The following is a 14,975-nucleotide window of genomic DNA, read 5'->3' as shown; positions in this document are numbered from 1 at the left end:
AAGTGGCATCTAGCTTTAAAAACACCCCAATTTTTCATGTTTGGAACTAAATTATTTTATTTTAAAAATGAAACAAAAAAACCAACTCCATACCTTTGGTACACAATTTGAGGAAATGGATTTAAAATTAAAAGTATGAGAACGAAAGATCAAATCACAAAACAAATGAACAAAAGAACAAACCCTGAAAATAAGAGAAACTTCAAAGCTGTAGCTGAGGCATGGAAGGCCTTCAAAGAAAGGATACATTGTGACAAATGTGGCTAAGAAGTATTCAACCCCAGAGGTGGGGGTGGGGGAGGGAGTGGGAGTCAGGAGGTAAAGCCAAGTCTGTACCTTTCCTTTTATTCAGGATTCCCTACACTGGATTCACTGGGTTACAGGGCCTGTCTCCATTCTCTCCCACTTCACTTGGTGGGAGAAAGTTCTGGTCAATATGTACTTCCACTAGCAGCTACCAGCAGTTCCTACCATTTATGAGGTAAAAGAAAACATCATCATTTCCGATCAGGTCCTTATCAATTGCTGTGTAATTCAGAGGCAGTAGGTTGATTATGTACAAATTGATGAAGGTCAAGGGCTAGAGTGGGGGCTTCAAGTGCTAGATCCCCTGCCTAGCAAGAGGTATCTAGTTTGAAACTAGAGACTCAGTTTGAAACCTAGAACTTCTCTTAAAAATCTTTAACTAGTTATCATGTAAATTTGTGGGTTTTTAACCACAAAGGCTTATTTATTTATTTTTGGGGTCCAGTCGTGGGGCCTGAACTTGGCCTGGGCGCTGTCCCTCAGCTCTTCAGCTCAAGGCTAGCGCTCTACCACTTGAGCCACAGCGCCACTGCCGGCTTTTTCCTTTTTGCTTAATGTGGTGCTGAGGAATCGAACCCAGGTCCTCATGCATGCAAGGCAAGCGCTCTACCACTGAGCCACCTTCCCAGCCCCCACACAGGCTTATTTAGATTTACCAACATACCCTCTTCATTGCTTTTATTTCAATCTTTGTGTGGGAGGATGATGAGGAGTGAATTTTTTTACTTTATGCTCTTTTCCTTTTTGGGAGGATTGAGGGTTAGTCAAGGTACTTGATCTCAGGGCATATGGATCATCCCTGAGCTTTTTTTTGCCCAAGGCCAGAGCTCTACCATTCAAGCCACAGCTCCATTCTGACTATTTTTTGGTGGTTACATGGGATAAAAGTTGTAAGGTTTGCCTTGGGAAGGGGAGACAATCTCTACCCTCCTCTTGGCTACGTTTCTGCCCAGTACCTGTGCCACCTAGGCAACTGGCACACCTGGAGGTCTATCCTGGCGCCCCTCCCATGCTTCCCATGGAACCAGGGGAGGGTCTCAGGCCCTGAGTCACACCGGAATCCAGTGAGGCCACACCTCCCCTCATCTGGCTGCACCTGCTCCTGGCTCCCTACCAAGTTAAACCCAGGTCAGACCTCAGCCCGCCCCTTTTGGCCACGTGGTCTCTACCTTGCAAGAGGAGGGAGGTAGTTCAGTAAAACAAACTTCTCTTCCTGAAGAGCTCGCGGTGTTCTTTTTATCAGCTACCTAATTAAACTTATCTATCCAATTACCTAACAAAAGTCTTGTAGACTTTCCTGTCCAGACTGGTTTTCTGATCATTCTATTATCTCAGCCTTCTGAGTAGCTAGCACCAGTTTCCAGCTTTGTTTGGATTTTTTTCCCCTATTGCTCTATCAGTTGAGCCACACCTCCCATTTGGCATTTTGCTGGTTATTGGAGATCTCCTGGATTTTCTGACTAATCTGGCAGAATTCAGCATCATGAGTAGCTAGGATGACAGGTCCCAGCCACTGGTACTCAGCTCATATGTCATTTTTGAAGAGAAGACTTTCTCCTTTTATTTATTTTATTTTTATTTATTTTTGTCAGTTGTGGGGCTTGAACTGTGGGCTTGGACACTGTCCTTGATCCTCTTGGTACTCAAGCCTAGTGCTCTACCACGGAAGCCACTTCCCATTTTTGAGTGGTTATTTGGAGATAAGCGTCTCATGGGGATTTTTCTGCCCAAGCTGAGTTCAAACTTAATCCTCAGATCTCAGCCTCTTGAGTTGTTAGGCTTACAGCCATGAGCCACTGGTGCCCAGCTTTTCTGCTTTTAGAAAGGTTGGTTGATAATCTTTTACTTTTAGCACTGTAAATCTTTTTTTTTTTTTTTTTTTTTTGCCAGTCATGGGGCCTGAGCTCTGGGCCTGGGCACTGTCCCTCAGCTCTTCAGCTCAAGGCTAGCACTCTACCACTTGAGCCACTGCGCCACTTCTGGCTTTTTCTGCTTATGTGGTGCTGAGGAATCGAACCCAGGGCCTCATGCATGCAAGGCAAGCACTCTACCACTGAGCCACCTTCCCAGCCCAAAATCAACTTTCTTTTTTTAACTGCATTTTTTTCGACTTTTCTTTTTTGGTACTGGGGATCAAACCCAGGACGTTGCACTTGCTAGATAAGCGCTTTGCCACTGAGCTACATCCCAGCCCTAGCACTGTAAATCTCTTGCCCTTGCTGTCTGTTGGCTTCCTGGATTTCTGATGAAAAACTGGTCATAATCTCATTGAGGATCTCTTGTGTGTCTTTGGAGGTTCTCTTTCTTTAACAATTACAATGTGTGTTAGTGTGGGTTTCTGAGTTTATCATACTTGAAGTGTTGAGCTGTGAAATTCTCATATATGTAAGTGCATGCTTTAAATAAAAATGGAGAAGTTGGGCTGGGAAGGTGGCTCAGTGGTAGAGCGCTTGCCTTGCAAGCATGAGGCCCTGGGTTCGATTCCTCAGCACCACATACACAGAAAAAGCTGGAAGTGGCGCTGTGGCTCCAGTGGTAGAGCGCTAGCCTTGAGCTGAAGAGCTGAGGGACAGCGCCCAGGCCCAGAGTTCAGACCCCACAACCAGCAAAAAAACAAAACAAAACAAAAAATGGAAAAGTTTTTGGGCATGATGTCTTCAGGGACTTTAATAATGAATATATTAGTGCCTGGCTCATTCTGTTATTTCTGTTTGAAAGACCCCCTCCCTAACCAACCAGGCCCTGAGCCTCTTTGTAGGGGAACAGAGTTTTGTATCTAACCAAGCTATTTCTGGCTTCTGTAACATGCTTTGCTAAGAAAATTATATTATCCCCACACTCCCCCTTTGATAACTAACCTCACCAGTTAATCAATAAGTCCACACCCTATTAACTAATCCCACCCCGCAGTCAGCCCCCTGGTGTGAGCGAACGACAGGTGCTGACAAAGGTCACTTCCTCATACCAAGGGCCGGAGACACACAACTCGGCAGGTACACCGAGGGACCCCCTCGAACAGTGATTGGCCAAAACATATGATTTGTTTTAAAAGGATTGGCTGCCTGCGTGCAGACCAGGTTGTAACACTTTAAATTTACTGGCTGAAAAAGCGCGGGCTCTACTGTAAGGGACTGAGGGGTCCCATAAAAGGACCATCCCCGGGACTGCTCGGGGTTCCCAGCCACTGACCCGAACCTTGTGGATCTCGAGGTCACGTGCACCTGGGAACCTGGGCATGCCCAAATAAAACCCTCTTGCCTTTTGCATCTGGTGTCGTCTGACTGGTGCTTGGGGCAGGGAGGTCCTGATATGGGGGACACCCGAAGTCGGGGGTCTTTCATGTTGTATTTATTAGACACTGTAAACATAGCAATGAGAAAAAGAAAAGCTTTTTTTTTTTTTTTTACCAGTCCTGGGGCTTGAACTCAGGGCCTGGGCACTGTCCCTGAACTTTTGCTCAAGGCTAGCACCCTACCACATGAGCCACAGCACCACCTTTGGCTTTTTCTGTTTATATGGAACTGAGGAATTGAGCCCAGGGCTTCATGCATGTTAGGCAAGCACTCTACCACTAAGCCACATTCCCAGCCAAAACTTTGTTTTTGAATGTTTATACTTCAGTGTGTGTATGTGGGGGGCATCTAGAGAAAATACACACATACATATTTACATAAATAAATAATGTAAAAAAAGTAGAAATGAGGGACTACCAGGGAAGAGGGTTGGCAATTTGCAAGAAAGTAGGAATTTACAAAAACCTCATTTGGTAAGGTGACTTAGAAGAAATCAAAGCAAGGCATCCAGGCCCAAGAATCAGCCAGGGTCATGACCTCAAAGTGTGAGGGTTTCTAGCCTGTTTTAGAGTCAGTAGACCAGTGTGGATGTAGCATAGCCAGTGGAGGGGACTAGCGGAGATGCTTACTGTAGGACAAGCTAGTGGCCAGCCTGTGCAGAGCAGTGAGCTACAAAATGTGGTCTTCACCCAGCAGCAGTGAGGTCATCCAGGAACTTGCTAGAAATACACATTAGTAGAGCTGGGAAGGTGGCTCAGTGGTAGAGCGCTTGCCTTGCATACATCAGGCCCTGGGTTTGATTCCTCAGCACCACATAAGCAGAAAAAAAAGCGAGAAGTAGTGCTGTGGCTCAAGTGGTAGAGTGCTAGCCTTGAGCTGAAATGCTGAGGGACAGCGCCCAGACCCAGAGTTCAGGTGCCAGGACCAGCAAAAAATAAATAATCTTCAAACACTTGAAAAAAAAATACACAGTAGTGGGTCCAGCCCAGGCCTGCTGAGTCAGGGGCTAGGGCCCAGTGGTTCCTGCTTCAAACAAGCCCTCTCGATGAGTTTGAGAACCACTAGCCAAGGTGAGGCCTGTAAGCTTTGGTAGGGACTTTGGCTTTTATTCTGAAACTCCTAGATTTTTACTGTTTCCTGTAATCTCCACCCTGTCCTAAGGGAAGGACAGAGCAAGAATTGAAAGTAAGAGATTTTTTTGTTTTGTTTTGCTCGGTCTGGAGCTTGAACTCTGGGCTTGGGCGCTGTCCCTGCTCTCTTCACCTCAAGGCAAGTGCACTACCACTTGAGCCACAGCGCCACTTCTGGTTTTCTAGTGGTTTATTGGAGATAAGACTCTCACAGACTTTCCTGCCCAGGCTGGCTTTGAACTGCGATCCTCAGATCTCAGCCTCCTGAGTAGCTAGGATTACAGGCCTGAGCCACCGATGCCCAGCTTTGAAACAGCTCTTGAAGACTGGGGTTCAGAAAGTGACATTATTTGACTTAAGAAACATAAAAACTGGGTACCAGGAGGGAAGGAAGGAAAGAAGGAAGGAAGGAAGGAAAGAAAGAAAGAAAGAGAAAAGAAAAGGAAGAAGAAACATACCTACCATGACCAGACAAGAGTGCCTGTAGCTCTGTGGATGGCCAGTCTCAGAGGTCCATGTAGTATCTTGGATTATGGAATGGCCAGTAGGCCCACAGCTGCTCTTCCTCCCCATGGGCTGACCTACAGTCATGAGAGGCAAACAGCAGACTACAACTCAGTGACAAAGCAGGCCCAGCTGTCTTTCAAAGTCACCTGCTCAAAATCACGTGTGGCAGTTCCTGGACATCAGCGGCAACCCAAATCCAGTGAACTTTCGGAATAGAAATCACCCCAAGCTAAGGCATTTCAACAAGTGCCCACCAGCTTTAATGAACATCAGCATCTTTGGAAGAGGAAAGAAAGAACTCATCCTGACTCAGGCAGACACTGTCCAGCATCTGGATGGCAGTAGAAGAGTCACTCTGAGTTGGAGGCTAGAAATGAACTTCCCAAGCATTCCAGAGGAGACAGGTGATGTGCCTGGCTTGATTGGGCCCTGACATATGCCTGAATGTTCTTTTTTTTGGGGGGGGGTTCGGTTGTGGGGCTTGAACTCTGGGCCTGGGCACTGTCCCTCAGCTCTTCAGCTCAAGGCTAGAAATGAACTTCCCAAGCATTCCAGAGGAGACAGGTGATGTGCCTGGCTTGATTGGGCCCTGACATATGCCTGAATGTTCTTTTTTGGGGGGGGGTTCGGTTGTGGGGCTTGAACTCTGGGCCTGGGCACTGTCCCTCAAGCTCTTCAGCGCGCGTGCGCATGCACATGCCAGTCTTGGGGCTTGAACTCAGGGTTTGGATGCTGTTCCTTAGCTTTTGTGCTCAAGGCTAGTGCTCCACTGCTTGAGCCAAAGCTCCACTTTGTGTTTTCTCCTGGTTAATTGGAGATAAGAGTCTCATAGATTTTCTTGCCCTGGCTAGTTTTGAACCACAATCCTCAGATCTCAGCCTTCTGAGTAGTCAGGATTACAGGTATGAGCCAACAACGTCAGGCTTAGAATGGCATTTTGATGACAGGGAATGACTTGTTTGCTTTCTCCAGTGGCACTTGAAACAAGCAGGAATTTTATGGAAAAGAAAGTGAAAAACTACAATATTTGAATCAGGTTCCTTTTTTTCTATGGTTTTAAAGAAAAAAATCCATGGACACAGAGGGAAAGTAAAATGGCCAGTATTTATTGAAGAACTAGATGAGGAAACCTCCCACTAGACCAAAGCAGTTGTAAGGGAAGGTACCACCTGGAGTGCATTGTGCAGGAATTGATAAGCTGTCTCTGGGAGAGAGCATGGTGACTCTAAAGATCATTGGAAAACCTGTGTGCCACATCAGTCTCTACCCAATCAGAGATTCCATGCAGTCTATACCAGCTCTCCATGAAACCTTTAACACTTCTGACTGGATGTCCATTCTGACAAACACCTCTGGGGTCCAATCAGTCCAGTGTTCATGTACAAGTCTTCCAGGGGTGATGGGCCACAGTGTGATACCCAGGGGCCCACATGCTTAACTGCTGAAAGCCATTATGAGATGAAGTGTAGGGGCTTGCATACAGGATTGCTCAAGGACAAGGTGATATGAGGTAGAATCTCTATAAGAGGGGCCCTTTGTATAATCCTAGCTGCTCAGGAGGCTGAGATATGAGGATCAGGCTTCAAAGTAAGCCTGAGCAAAATATCTGTAAACTCTCTGTTTTTGGTAGTCTTGTGGGTTGAACTCAGGGTCTGGGTGCTAGTCATGATCTCTTTTGCTCAAAGCTAGCACTCTGAGACACAGCACCACTTCTAGGCTTTTCAGGATTAATTGGAGATAGAAAAGAAAACTTTTCTGCCCAGACTGGCTTTGAACCGAGAACCTCAGATCTCAGCCTCCTGAGTATCTAGGATTATAGGCTTGAGCCACTGACACCTGAATAGTGTGAAACTCATCTCTAAGTAATCACCAATAAGCTGAAAGTGGAGGTGTGGCTCAAGAGTTAGAGTGCCAGCCTTTATCAAAAAAGCTAAGGAATAGTTCCCCACCCCCACCCCCCCCACCCCCGTTCTGAGTTCAGGCCTTAGTACCAGCAATAGATAGGTAGGTAGGTAGATTAGATAGATAGTTAGATAGATAGATAGATAGATAGATAGATAGATAGATAGATAGATAGATAGATAGATAGATAGATAGATAGATAGATAGATAGAAAGGTATTTATGCTGGGTGCAGGTATTACCTGTATATTTAACTACTCAGGAGACTGAATGTGGCCCAAGGGTCATAGTGTGAAGCCAGCCAGGGAAATAAAGTCCATGAGACTCTTATCTCCAATTATTAAAAAGCTGAAAGCAGAGCTGTGACTCAAGTAATAGAGTGTTAACCTTGAGTACAAAAGCTCAGGGACAGTGCCTAGGTCCAGAATTCCAGTCCCAGCATGAGTGCCCACACTCAAATGGGGGGGTGTAGAGGAGGTGGCTGCCTGGGAACCCTTTCTGACAGAACTGAAAGAAGGGTCTCCTAAAGGCCTGGGAATGGAGCTTCAGAAACTGCCAGCAACCAAATCCAAGGGAGAAAGGCAAAAGGGGAGGAGGCAGGAGGAACTCTGTACTCAGTTCTAGATGGTTCTGCAAGGTCCTAGGGTGCTAAACAGGAGAATGAATATTCTCTTAATGGCCTTCATTGCTCTAGTGATTAATGGATCCATCTGTGTGTGTGTGTGTGTGTGTGTGTGTGTGTGTGTGTGTGTGTGTGTGTGTGTGTGTGTGTGTGTGTGTGTGTGTGTACATTTGTCCTGGGGCTTGAACTCAGAACCTGGGCACTGGCCTTGAGCATTTTATGCTTAAGGCTAGCACTCTACCACTTGAGTCATATCTGTACTTCCAGCTTTTTGGTAGTTGAAATAAAGAGTCTCATAGCTCATGACTGTAATCCTAGCTACTCAGGGGGCTGAGATATTAAGTTCTTGGTTCAAAGCTTGTCTAGACAGGAAATTCCATGAGACTCTTATCTACAATTAACCACCAGAAAACCAGAAGTGTTGTTGTGGCTCAAAGTGGTGGAATGCTAGCCTTAAGCAAAAGAGCTCAAGAAAAGCTCCCAGGCACTGAGTTCAAGCCTCAAGACTGACTCTCCACCAACACCCACCTCTCCTCACCCAACACCACAAAAAATTAGTCCCACAAACTTTCCTCCTTGGGTTGGATTTGAACTATGATCTTCAGATTTCAGCCTCCTGAGAAGCTAGGATTACAGGAGTGAGCCACCAGCATCTACCTCACTTGAATTTTTCACTCAAGGCTTTGCCACTTGAGCCACAGCTCCATTTCCATTTTTTTGATGGGTAACTGGATGTAAGAACCTCTTGGATTTTTCTTCCTAGGCTGACTTCAAACCATGATCCTCTTATCTCAGCCTCCTTAGTAGCTAGAATTACAGGCATGAGCCACAAGCACCTGACTCCATCTCTCTTCTTGTCCTTTTTACAGATCTACCATCCTCCCTAGCTTCCTGCCCTGGCTCTGCACTCCCTTGCTATCATTGGTGTTGACTGTCACTCCCTCCAATTTTGACTGAGTCATTCAGTCTCTGATCCCAGGAATCTATTGCAATGCTGTTATGACAACTAGGCCAAACATAAGGCAATAAGCCTGGGATAGACAATATGGTATTTGAGCCTGCTACCTCTGGCATCTGGCAGAGTGCAAGTAATTTTAGAGCTTCTGATAAATGCCACTTCCCTGTTGGAGGCCTCCAAGGAGTTAAATGAATGCCTGACAGGCATGCTATGTCCTGGGGTGCAGGGCATGTAGGCTCCTCTTGCCACCAGAGGGACTGTGAGAAGTCACATCCCTCTTCTGAGCCTTCATTTCCTCCAGAGTTCACAGACATTGTTCTTAAACCCTTGCATTCCAATTCCTCCTCCTTCCTCCTGGATCTTTGCCAGAAGATCATACTTATGATTTTCAGGCTTTGCTTTTGGCTAAGCAGATCTCTCTGTTGACATTCTGGAAATCACACCATTATAATCATCATTACATGATGATTATATGATGGCTAAAGATTTCTGATGATGAGATGGGAAACTAGAGACCCAGTCTGTGAATCAGGAGGTTATTAAAAATATTAAAAAAACAAGCCAGGCACTGGTAGATCATGCCTACTTTTCAAGCAACTCAAGAGACTGAGATTGAGGATTGTGGTTTGAAGTCAGTCTGAACAAAATAGCCTATGAGACTCATATCCAATCAACCACTTAGCAAAAAAGCCAAAAATGGAATGGTGGCTCAAGTCGTTGAATACCATATTTGATCAGAAAAGCAATGCAAGAGAGCAAGCCCCAGTACCAACACACACACACACACACACACACACACACACACACACACACACACACACACAATTAATCAATCAATTATCAATCAATAAATAAACCAGCACCTCTAGACTGTGGATCTATTCTTCTTTTACAACCTTGGCTCAAGACTTTGGCTTCCTCAGCTTGGGTTCCATGATGAATGGCATAGCATTGAAAGTCCCTAAAAAAGCCAAGGTAAGGACACCTTGTATGAAAGGTTCTCATATCCCTACCAGGATGTTTGAAGGGCTGTACCTGTTACAGACCTCTAGTTGACTTTTCCAGTTACTGGAAATAAGATGGAAAACTAAAGACATAGTCTGTAAATAAGCAGTTTATTAAAATAAAAACATAAAATGGGACCTGGACATTGGTGGCTCATGTTTATATCCTAGCTACTCAGGAGGCTGAGATCTGAGGATCACAATATGAAGCTAGTGTGGGCAGGAATGCCTGTGAGCAGCTGCCGCAGCCGCCTCCTCCTCCTCCTCCTCCTCCTCCTCCTCCTCCTCCTTCTCCTCCTCCTCCTCCTCCTTCTCCTTTTTTTGTCAGCCTTGGCCTTAAATTTCGGACATAGGCACTGTCCCAAGCTTTAGGATAGCATGCTACCACTGGAACTACAGAGCCACTTCTGGATCTTTTGTGAATAATCAGAGATAAGAGTCTCATGAATTTTCCTGCCTGGGCTGCCTTGGAACCACGATCCTCAGATCTTAGCCTCCTGAGTAACTAGGGTTGCGAGTGTGAGCCACCAGTGCTGGGTGTCTATGAGACTCTTACCTCCAGTTAACCACCAAGGAAGCTGGAAGTAGAGCTGTGGCTCAAGTTGTTGAGTGCTAGCCTTGAGGAAAAACCTCAGGGATGGTGAGTTCAAGGCCAATGACCACAAAAAAATAATAATAAAAAAAGGAAGTAGCATGGGGTCATTAGGAGGAATGATTCATCATTCATCAGATACATGCAAGGCATGAATTGCCCACAATGTAGGCTAGGAGCAAACAAGGCACAACTGATCATCTATTTGGGGAAGCCTCGTGACAAGAAATAAACAAATATATGAAACAACCATAGCAAGATAAACAGTACAGGTGAGAGGGCTTAAAATGGTCCTTGTGAGTCAATTGCTGGGGGCTTACACCTGGAATCCTAACTACTAAGAACACTAAGATCTTAGGATCATAGTTCAAAGTCAGCCTGTGCAAAAGCATTTGTGAAATTCTTATTGCCCATTTATTAGCAAGAAGTCACAAGTAGGAATTGTGGCTCAAGTGATAGAATACCAGCATTGAGATTTTTAAAAAGGTAGGCAATAATTCACAAACCTTTTCAAACGCCACCTATACAAAGGGTCTCTGTAAAGAGGTGTTGAAGAGCCAAGACCTGTAGGATATGAGAGAACCAGCCTTTGGGGCAATATGATAAAATTATCAGGCAGAGGCAATAGCTAGGGTGAAAGTCTCAGAGCTTGAACTCAGGACCAGGAGGAAGGGGGTGTATGGCTGGTTCTGAGTAAGAAAGAGAATGAGGGTAGGTGACATTAGAAAGATGAGGCCCAGTCTATCACGGGTGGCACATGCCTATAATCCTAGCTACTCAGGAGGCTGAGATCTGAGGATTGTGGTTCACAGCCAGCCAGGCAGAAAAGTCCATGAAACTCTTATCTCTAATAAACTACTAAACTACTAAACAGAAAAAGCTGGAAGTGGTGCTGTGGCCCAAGTGGTAGAGTACTAGCCTAGAGCTCATGGACAGGGCCCAGGCACTGACTTAAAGCCCCAGTCCTCAGACTTCAGCTAGGATTATTTGTGTGAGCCACCACAGCCAGGCAACTCTTTCTTATATATTATCCCTTTATATATTATCCCTGATAGGAAGGCTCAGTCTGAAAGGATCAGTTCTGGTTCAGTTTCAGTTTGAGTCAGTGGTCAGCTCAATTTCACCCTGAAAGTAGTCTTGTTTCTGGGAAGAGGATAAAGTCCTAGAAGCCCCTACCCTTGCTTGGTGCATCCTAGATTGCAAAAGTGATGGAAGAGGGCTGAGATTAAAGCTGTGTCAGTAGGGCAGATTCCCTATTGTGGACAGACTCGGCTGGTATACAGTTTTGATCAACGATTGACTCTGGGAAGAGAAAAACAAAACAAAGTATACTTCAACTCCAATTTCCTTCAGAATCCTCCAGGGAGCTAGAAGAGGAGACTCCAAATAGTTTCCTTCCTTGTCCTTGATTGCTTTCCTTTGCTCAAGCAGTAATTACTGAATAATTACAATGTGCCTAGCCTGGAAAGGTCCTCAGTTTACCTTCCCATGGTTGGGAGGTATATGAGCTAAAATTTTCAGGTCTAAGCATTACTTGGGCTGCAAACTCCTCTGCCCAGAAGGAGCTCTAGTTTTCTGATTCTCAATAAAGGTAAGGTAGTTCTGCTAGAAATAAGGATGCTCAGGGCTGGGAAGGCGGCTCAGTGGTAGAGTGCTTGCCTTGCATGCATGAAGCCCTGGGTTCGATTCCTCAGCACCACATAAAGCAAAAAGCCAGAAGTGACGCTGTGGCTCAAGTGGTAGAGCAGTAGCCTTGAGCTGAAGAGCTGAGGGACAGTGCCCAGGCCCAGAGTTCAGGACCCAAAACATAAATAAATAAATAAATTAGAAATAAGGATGCTATAGAATCGAGTGTGAGCTTGGAGCTCACACTATCCAGAGGGAGGTCCAAACAGACCTGCTCTGAGGAGAAATCCAGGAACTGGAGAGGAAGTGAATATTTTAGGTAGCTGGCCAGGGAAAGGCTGGCTGAGGCAGAACTTCTAGTTCTTATAAGGATGGAGAGACCACACAAAGGTTTATTTTTACTTTTGCTTGTGTGTACCAGTAATGGGGCTTGAACTCAGGGTCTTATAACCCTGCTTGATTTTTTCCCTCAAGGCAGATCTCTACCACTTGAACCAAATCTCCTCTTCCAGTGTTTGCTAGTTTGTTGTGGATAGGAGTCTGTCAGCTTTGTCTGCCCAGGCTGGCTTTGAACAGAGATCCTCAGATCTCAGCCTCCTGAGTAACTAGGGTTACAGTCAGAAGCCATGAAGCATCCAGGACCACACAAAGGTTTTGAGCAAGAAGTTTCTAGAGAAGAGTAGAGAAAATTGTCAAAGGCCCTGCCTGATTTGTCAAGTTGTTAGATATTTATTTAGGAAAACCACAAGATCAGCATCCCTAGGAGAAAAGCCAAAGGTACAAATTGGTCATATCATATGGGCTTCACAGTGCCGCGGACCGGGTTCTGTCGGGACGATGGAGGATACCTAGGGGAGGAACCTGGAATAGGATGGGGAGATGGCAAACAGACAACTCACACACATTAGGAGTGGATGCTGAGTGCGATTTAATGCAGAGGATAACAAACTTTTATAACAGAAGTCTTCATAAGAAAAGGGGCAAAAGTTTACACAATCTTGCTGCAGGGCTTTATTCTTAGGTGGTCACCAGCTGGTCGCCTGAAAGGCACTTGTTTCCGGCTTATCTCTAAGAAATATAATGGGTTTTGACGTTTGTCACCATCTCACCATTACCTTATTTCTATAAAGGCCTTAATTATAAGGTTACGGAGGCCTAGATCTAGCAAGTCTCTTAGTAAATGAGAGTACCAGGAAGTTCTTTCTCCTAAGTAGTTATCTCAGCAACTGCCATACATTCCTTCTGTTCTAGCCGTGCCTAAGCTTCTTGTAAATTTCTTACAATTCCTTTTGCTGGAGTGACTTTGTGAAACCCCCAATACTTTTATATTTGCTTATGGCTTGTCTACTAGCCTCCATAAGAGGGGTTTCAGGGTAGCACTTAACTCTGGTTAGTCATATTTTTAAGACACTCATCAGATATTGGAGTCGTCAAACACTCTTAAGAAAGAGCTTTGAGAGGGGGGACCAAGATGGCGACGGGGCAGTAGGGAAACGCCACAGCTCTCTCCAACCAAAAAGAGAGTTCGAGCTCCAATGCTTAATCTCCCCAAGAGACCGACAACAACAAAAAGACGAACACTCAGAGAAAAACCAGAGGCGGAGAATAACAAAAAAGAAACAGAGGAAAAGAAGAATTTCAGAAGAAAAGCGAAGACCCCTCCCCCAACCTTTACTGGCCGCGCGGCAGTGCGCCAAGCCGCCGGCCAGCCGGCCCGGCGGGGGCTGCGGGAGCCCCAAGAGACACAGCAGAGACACAGGGGGCCGCTTTCAGATCACCAGGTACTGGTTTACAGAACAGCGGATCGCCAGGAACAGAGAAGCCTACCAGCCGGGAGTCTCCACGAGGATCCCACCCCCACCCCTCACTCTCCACCTGAGCAGAGAGGCTCCATCCCGCCAAAGCCGCTCGGCACCAGCAGCGCGCCCGCCCGATCCCGATCGCAACCACCCGGCACTCTCCACCCGAGCAGAGAGGTTCCATCCCGCCAAAACCGCCAGCAGCGCGCAAAGGGAACTGTCTGCAGACCACCCACCCGCCCGCCCGATCACGATCGCAACGACCCGGTGGGGCCACTCGGGCCCCAGAGGTACCGCGAAGAAGCTGTCTGAGCGGGGACACTCTTGACCCGACAGCTTCGACAGAGGCAGAGACAGAAAAGAATCACACAGAGCCACCACCGCCCAACCCAGCCCGGATTGCAACAACAACTGACGACCTACACCACACAGAAACAACCAGCTCCAGGGTGAGTACCCCACAGGGGAAGTGTATCCCTCAAGGGAGACCAGAGCTGGAGGGAATCCCCAGACCCTGACCTAGACTCCCTACCCCAACACCCGGACCACAGGACCCACTAAAACTGGGAACTGTTTGAGAGCTCCACCAGCCCGTGGAGCACACTCAGCTGGCCAGGCTAGAGCAAGAGCACCCCTGGAAGGGAGCTTAAATGCCCAAGCCAGGAACAGCGCCCCTGGGTCAAGACTACCAACAGTAGAAGAAATTTGAACTGTGTCCCCCAGGCTGTATAACCTAGGTGGTATACACATCAGCACAGGCCTAACGAGTGCGCTCCAGGCTGCATAACCTAGGTGGTATACACATCAGCACAGGCCTAACAAGCGCGCTCCAGGCTGGGGCCGGAACCAGGCCCGGGGATCCGGCGCCTGAACAACACAACCAACTCCTCCCAATTGAAGTAAAAAGCTGAGCATACGCCTCAACAGAGGGGAGAAAGCCAGGAAACAACACTCCCCGGGGAAGCACGCCTGTGACAACAAAAGACCTGGAGGCCCAGGACAAGAGAAGCCCAAACCCCACCAAAACTCCACCCATATACCCTAGACTGGGAATTGGGCAACACAGGCTGCCAGCACCTGATAGTAAGCAGGAGCTCAGACTGTTAAGGCGGCTCAGCAATAGAGTGATAGTCTTGGATGTATGAGGCCCTGGATCTGATTCCTCAGCATCACAAAAGCAAAAAGGGTCAGAAGTGGTGCTGTGGCTCAAACGGTAGGGTGCCAGCCTTGAGCTGAA

This window comes from Dipodomys merriami, unplaced genomic scaffold, assembly GCF_024711535.1.
Source record: "Dipodomys merriami isolate MVZ:Mamm:240054 unplaced genomic scaffold, mDipMer1.0.p SCAF_151, whole genome shotgun sequence".
In the NCBI taxonomy this organism is placed as follows: Eukaryota; Metazoa; Chordata; class Mammalia; order Rodentia; family Heteromyidae; genus Dipodomys; species Dipodomys merriami.
This window is presented reverse-complemented; position numbering follows the sequence as displayed.